A 6,782-nucleotide genomic window follows, 5' to 3' on the forward strand; every position below is an offset into this window, starting at 1 on the left:
TGTATACATCAATAAAGCTTTCTTCCTAATGCAATATCTTTCAATGAGGCAATGATTTTTGGAATTTAATGAGTGCTTATTTCCAAAGCTGCATGCAAATGAATTCAGTTTCAAAACAGAGAATTATTTTAAATGTCTAACTTTAATCTCAAGGTAAGTCATTAAAAAGTTGATGATGCAAAATAATAAAAGATTTAATCTTTTACCCCTACCATGTAAAATGCTGGCATTTTTAGAATCTTTCTTGCAAAGTTTGTGATTTTGACGAGGATAGGTTTCAAAGAATATTATTAGATTTTTAAAAAAATATTCTGGAAATTAAATTATATTAAGTTTTATTTTTAAAATATTTTACAGCAAATTCTCTATTAACATCATAATATAATTTTTTTGATTCCAAAGGTAAATCTTTCTAGATTAATTCTAGGTCTAAAGTAATCTTTATAATTTGGCTTTACCTCTGACAATGCGATAGTAACTGGTAATTATATTTCCATTTTCAAAAAGATAATAAAATTTAAATACAATTGCAATAAATTATTTTTAAATAAATATTGTAATCCTAAAAGGCGAGGATCGATGATAAATTTTTATTTCAATAAATGAATTATTTCCCTATAACGTAACACAAAATAGCATATAAGCAACAAAAACTGACAAAAATCGTCTGTTAAATCTATACTTACTTGCAGCTACCAAATTTGGCATGTGCATACCTTGGAGGCCGGAAATGTGCACCTAGGAGTGATTTTTTTTTATTTGTAATTCGAATTTTAATTAAATAAAAATTAAGCGAAATTTCAGCGTTTTTCCGCTATAACTTCCGAAAATATCATCGCACAAAAATGAGTTTTACATCAAATTGAAGTCCAAAAAATTATCTTTCAATTATACTAATATTTTTCCTACAAATTAAATTTATATTTTTAATGAATTTTTAAATAAATATTTTAACCATATTTTTCAACAATTTATTTCCCATAAAATAAAATTTAATCTGCAAGAGCACGTTTCGGGAGCCTGTGAAAAAATTAGCTTCTATCAACGTGTTGCCAGCACATTAACAAAAGCTAAATTAAAAAATAAATCAACTATTATTGCAAATTAAAGATATAAAAGTGTAATTTTCAGCACGTGTCTGTATGAAGTGAAAAAAATTTGAAATCCGATATTCTACAAAGTAAATGGAGGAAAAGTTTTTTATGATCTTTTACTATACCAACATTATTAATTCAATAAAACAGTTTCATTTCAGGCAAATAGGGTTTAATATATACAGGATATCGACTCCTATCAGCACCCATCAGATAATTTGAGGCATACATCTGCTAATAAAATGGTCTAAATGAACTAAATAATTATATTTTATGTAATTTGAGTCAATAAATGCTCCGATGAATAACGAATTTTAAATTTTAACATAAGTCCTCTGCCCTTTGAATCATATTTAACAAAATATTCTTGAGGCATCAATATTTTAAATAAAAATTCTTGAACGCCAACCAATTAAATCAATCACTAAAACTGACTAATTTATGAAATTCGAATATCACTCTTCTATAAAAACTGGCGATTTTAGACCACTTCATAGACCGTCTCAAGAAAGATACGCCAATCTTCTGTCACGGTTTTTCGATAGTAATTGACCCATGATTATGAAAATTTTGATTGTTCTAAAATTGATATATAAAAAATTCATGAATTGATCACATTTGATCGCAGAAAATAGAAACTTTTATTTATTTATTTAAAATTTGCAGTGTCAAGAAAATTTCTCAGAATGTGATTTCTTAGTGTAAAAGGACTGTGTAAAATTTAAACTTCATAATTTTTTCATAAGTACATTTATTGACTGAAATAAAATAGAACATTTTTATTTACATCATTTAAATATTTTGAAAGTAAAATTAAAAGCTGAATTTTCCGATAAATCAGGGAAATTTTTGTTCAATAATTCTTTAAGATATTATATAAATTAAGAAAATTATTCTGCACTGCAGATACAACTTCAATGCCGAACGACTCTGCTTTCAATTATCATATTTAAAAAAAAGACATGGATGGTTTCAGTAAAAAACGTTTTTATATTAATCGCAATTTAACATTTCCACTCCAAACGAAGGCCGGGATAGCCTGGTTGGTAGAGCGTTGAATTCGCGTTCCTTATGTTGCGAGGTCGAACCCCGCCGGCCGAAGACTCCTCGTGTATGTGTGGTTGCTGGAGCACGTATAAATGTGTCGTGGTCACAAAGTCCTCCATGTCGAGAGTAATACCCCCTGGGGGTACTAGATCAGGGGTGATCGTTCCCTGATTCAGGTCTAAATTACGATCTGTGGATGAGTGAATGAAATGCATGAATAAAGTTCGCCCGTAAAAAGGGTTGTAACGTGTGTGTAACTAAGTCTTACTCTTGGCCCTACTGAAAAAAAAAGAGACGCAACCTTGGCTTAAAATCACTGACTTCTAAAGTCAGTGGGCTTGTCTATGACAAGTGCCATTAGAAACAACAACTCTAATTTGAAATCTTATAGGCGCTGACAGAAAATTTGAGAGATAAGTAGTGCAATGAACAAAACTGTTTAAGGCCTACATAATAGTACGACAGAATTATATAATTATTAAAATCTGAAGCTGAAAAATATTTTGCAGAAAAGGCTATTAAGAAACCAAGTTACATAAAATATTTAATTGAAAATTTTCGATCGATAATACTGGCGAACAGGCTGGTCGCCAAAGGCGGCTAGTTATAAATAAAATCCTCTCATGGTCGTGATTAATTTCGTATTTTCTCGAAGAGAAATACTACTTTCGATCATGACAAGAATTATGTTGTCTGCGTTAATTTTTTTGGAAGATTCAAAACATTCAACTTTGCTCCGAATTGTTGGCTGTGAAATGTGTACATATCCATCAAAATTATATGAATATGTATGTATGTACCTCTATTAATAGTAAAGGAGAATGTGTGTGTGTTGGAGCTGTACCAGTCAGATTGATTAATCCAGAACTAACACATCTGACATATATATGCTTTAAAGGGCAGCTCGGAACAATTCCTTTGAAGTATTTATTAAAAATTAAACGAAATTTTGAATTTTTTCTGAATTTCTAAAAATATTACAGCACAAAAATTTTTGCTTCATCTTAGAATTTAAATATATATATTTTTTTTTCAATAATATCGATTTCTTTTGCCTTACGAGGTTTCTTCTTCTTTTAATAATTTTTTTAAAAAAATTTCAAACCTATTTAGCAAAAAAAAAAAAAGGTTTTAAAGTTAAAGTTGAACTCAAATAACTTTCATTGTTACTACTAATATTTCATCTCCCCCCCCCCCATTGTTGATGCTCAAGAAAAGAAGATTTGGCTTGTATTTCCATAAAAAATTTGAAACTTCTGGTATTTCCAATTACGGTTTAACTTCAAAATCAATAAATGGTGAAGAATTTTTAAAGTACACCCATTTAAAATACTGTTGCTCTTTCCTGCGATATATAAAAATACAAACAAAAAAATTAAAGAAATGCATAGCACACTGAACAGAACAGTGCAAGGTTTCTAAAATAGTATAAGCCTATCAAAATTTGAAAATATTTTGCCACCATTAATATCAGCGAACCAACAGATCTCCAAATGCGACTAGTCTAAAATATATACAGTACTCTTCCGAATATCCGGACTAATGTGGCTGAAGACCAGGCCAGATAACAAAAAAGCCGGGTAGGCCGTAGTTCTATGAACTCATTTCTTTGTCCACCAATTCCCGAAGACAAATTTTTTTTAAAACTAGAACTCACTGTTATAATATGTATTTTCTCATTTCTTATTGAGTACTAAACCCTCCTACTATCTCCAAAATGTGAACGCGGTCCAGTAAATCATAGAAACAGTTGGTGGTTTTTACTGTTGCACCAGTCTAATCGCTGTAGAAAGCGTCATTTCTCCCCCATAGTCACTCCAACTTTTGTTCGTTTATTACCCATTTTGAAATTCTCACTGCGGTACAAAAACATTATGCATAGCCCAAGAACAATTTACGAATACTGTACAGTTATAATTAGGAAAAGCGGCAACAATTGAGGTCCTTTACACACTGACAAAACAATGCACAACGAGCAGAACGATACTCCTTTCCTGTCACAACTTGTATTTTGCACATGACACGTACGAGGATCGTAGCAGACGCCTGCTTCCAATGTCTTGCCTTCCTCAATTAATTACGATAAAGAAAACTAGGCCGGATAGTCGCAAATCGGATATTCGGGAGTTTACAGTATTACATATTTCAAACTGCAATTCTTACGTTCGCAGTTCCACCTTCAGGTTAGCCATATGTGAACGAAAGCTTTGTGTGACACTCTTCAAGTATTACCGACATAAAAAAATAAACAATACACTCTAATACTGGTTTATCTGAGATTTTACACAAATTTATCGAACGGCCTTCGCATAAAGATGATACCATTAATTACTATTAGAAAGGCTGTAAAGGTTAAAGATGCAAAACTGGAAAAGTTTCGAACACAAACAGTTCAAAGTATTGCCAATAAAATCAAACACTGCATTTTTTTTTCTACAAACGTTTAATATTTTCATGTAAATAGAACAGAACAATTTTGCACTCCACAACAGTGAAAATCATAAGTAGATCCCGGCAATTGCACACATCGTTAACAAAAGCCAAATACACAGACATGTTCCAATGTAGAACCTACAAATAATGTTTCCAGAATAATAACATAAAATAATTTTTAAACAATTATTTATGTACGCCACATACAAATTTCAGTCAGTACAAATAAATTAGAGCACTTTGTTGGGGGGAAAAAATGACTCCACAAATATAAAATCTCAATCAATTACATCACATAAAACAGTTAACAAAAAACTATCATCAACTAAGTCTCTGGTTCAGAGCTCTTAACAGCATTTGATCCCACGTTCAAACAGATAAACTACTAACACAACATTACCGATACTAATGTATAGTGCTGACTAAAATAAACGAATGATGTGTATAAAAAGGAAATATATATATAGCATAAACATTGGATAGATGATTTGAGAATTCATTATAATTCCCATTATGGATTTCATGACTACTTTGACAATATATAAAATACGAATTCATATGTATTCTTTCACTTTGGCCAGTGGTGGATATTTTACTAGCGCAGGCGCGATATATTAAGAGGCCTTTTTTCTTTTTTTTTTAATAAACTGGTCAATTTAGTTTCACATTTTAACGGATTTTTAACATGCTAGTTTTTTTAGACTAATATTTTTTTTAATTATTTTATTAACTTTGTGAAAATGTATTTGCAATTTATGAATTATGAGTCAAAACATCCGATATCCATGTTTGTACACAAAATTACTCAAGTGTTTAAAAATATTTTAATAGCTTATGGAGCGAAGTGTGGCATAACCAATTAAACCTGATAAAATGCTAATATAATAAAAATTTTATAATTCATAGAAACTTTTTTTTACAAACTTATTTACTTGGTCACTAACTTCTTAAATAGGCCACTCAATTTATCAGCCCTAGACAGTTACCTAGTTGGAAAACCGCCACTGATTTTGGCCGATATATCGAAACGGTAATTGATTTGTTAAATTCAACTGTGAAACAAAATGAGAAATACTTAGCATGAACTATAAAATTTTCAATTATGGTCAAATGACCAGTATATTCCATTTTCGAAACTAAAAGCAAATGACAACAGGACCTCGAAGATCATTAGTCCAACACAGAGCAGATTTTCATTGGCCAATGTCAGAAAAAGCCCCATAGAAGACTTCGGCAATATAAGTTCGGGAATCCTCCATCGTCTCCTTAACAACTTCTCAAAGAACCCCAAGAGACCTTGGTACTCAATCAAGCTTAAGAATTATTTATTGCTTTACCACACCAACTTGACTCTGGACCAATTTTCCGAAAAAGCACCTTACGTAAAATTCTGCCTTTTATTTATTTCTCTTTAATATTTCTAAAGGAAAAAACTGTTATAATCAGTACATTGATCCATGAAAAATATTCACTTACTTAAAGCACAACTACTTGCTAAATAATCTCCATGTTATGCCAATACCCATAGCGCCTGTTAAGTTTGAAGGTTGAAAACCTCAATTTCAAGAACTCCGTGACACATCCTTCAAATTGACAATCCTTAACTTTAAAAAAAATGTTACTGGTTTATTTTACTTTCTATATATTTCATTACTATATAAATAATTAAATATTTAATAGCAGATCACTTTCGAATGTGAAAAAAAAAATCCTTTTTTAAATTACATTTTCTAAAGACTTATCAAAAATAATACATAAGATGACAATGCATTGCACTTGAATTTCCTTTACAAACTGTAGAAATAGCAACTGCTTTGAATTGAACAATTGGTTTGTTCTACAGCTAAATAACAAACTAATTCCATGCTGATAAGTTAATAATTATATCAACGATGTCAATAAATGTATTCTTTGTAAATTGATTAAATTCATCAAGTTTAACAGCTGTTTTTATTGCAAAATTCTAAAACTATGGCATCGCCAGATAATACTTGTCTTTTAAATTGCAGCTTTAAGAACAGAGATTTCAACTTATATTATTGCTATTGAACTAATATTATTCTGTTGTACTCTAAGCTGACTGACGAATATAATGAAAAGAAAATTAAATTTCAATATTAAATAAATATTTAAAAGCTAATTTATGATTATAAATGAATTAAAATTAAGATTCATTTACAGCACAAACAACTTTAAATAAAATTCAAA

Source organism: Argiope bruennichi, chromosome 11 (genome assembly GCF_947563725.1).
Source record: "Argiope bruennichi chromosome 11, qqArgBrue1.1, whole genome shotgun sequence".
Classification (NCBI taxonomy): domain Eukaryota; kingdom Metazoa; phylum Arthropoda; class Arachnida; order Araneae; family Araneidae; genus Argiope; species Argiope bruennichi.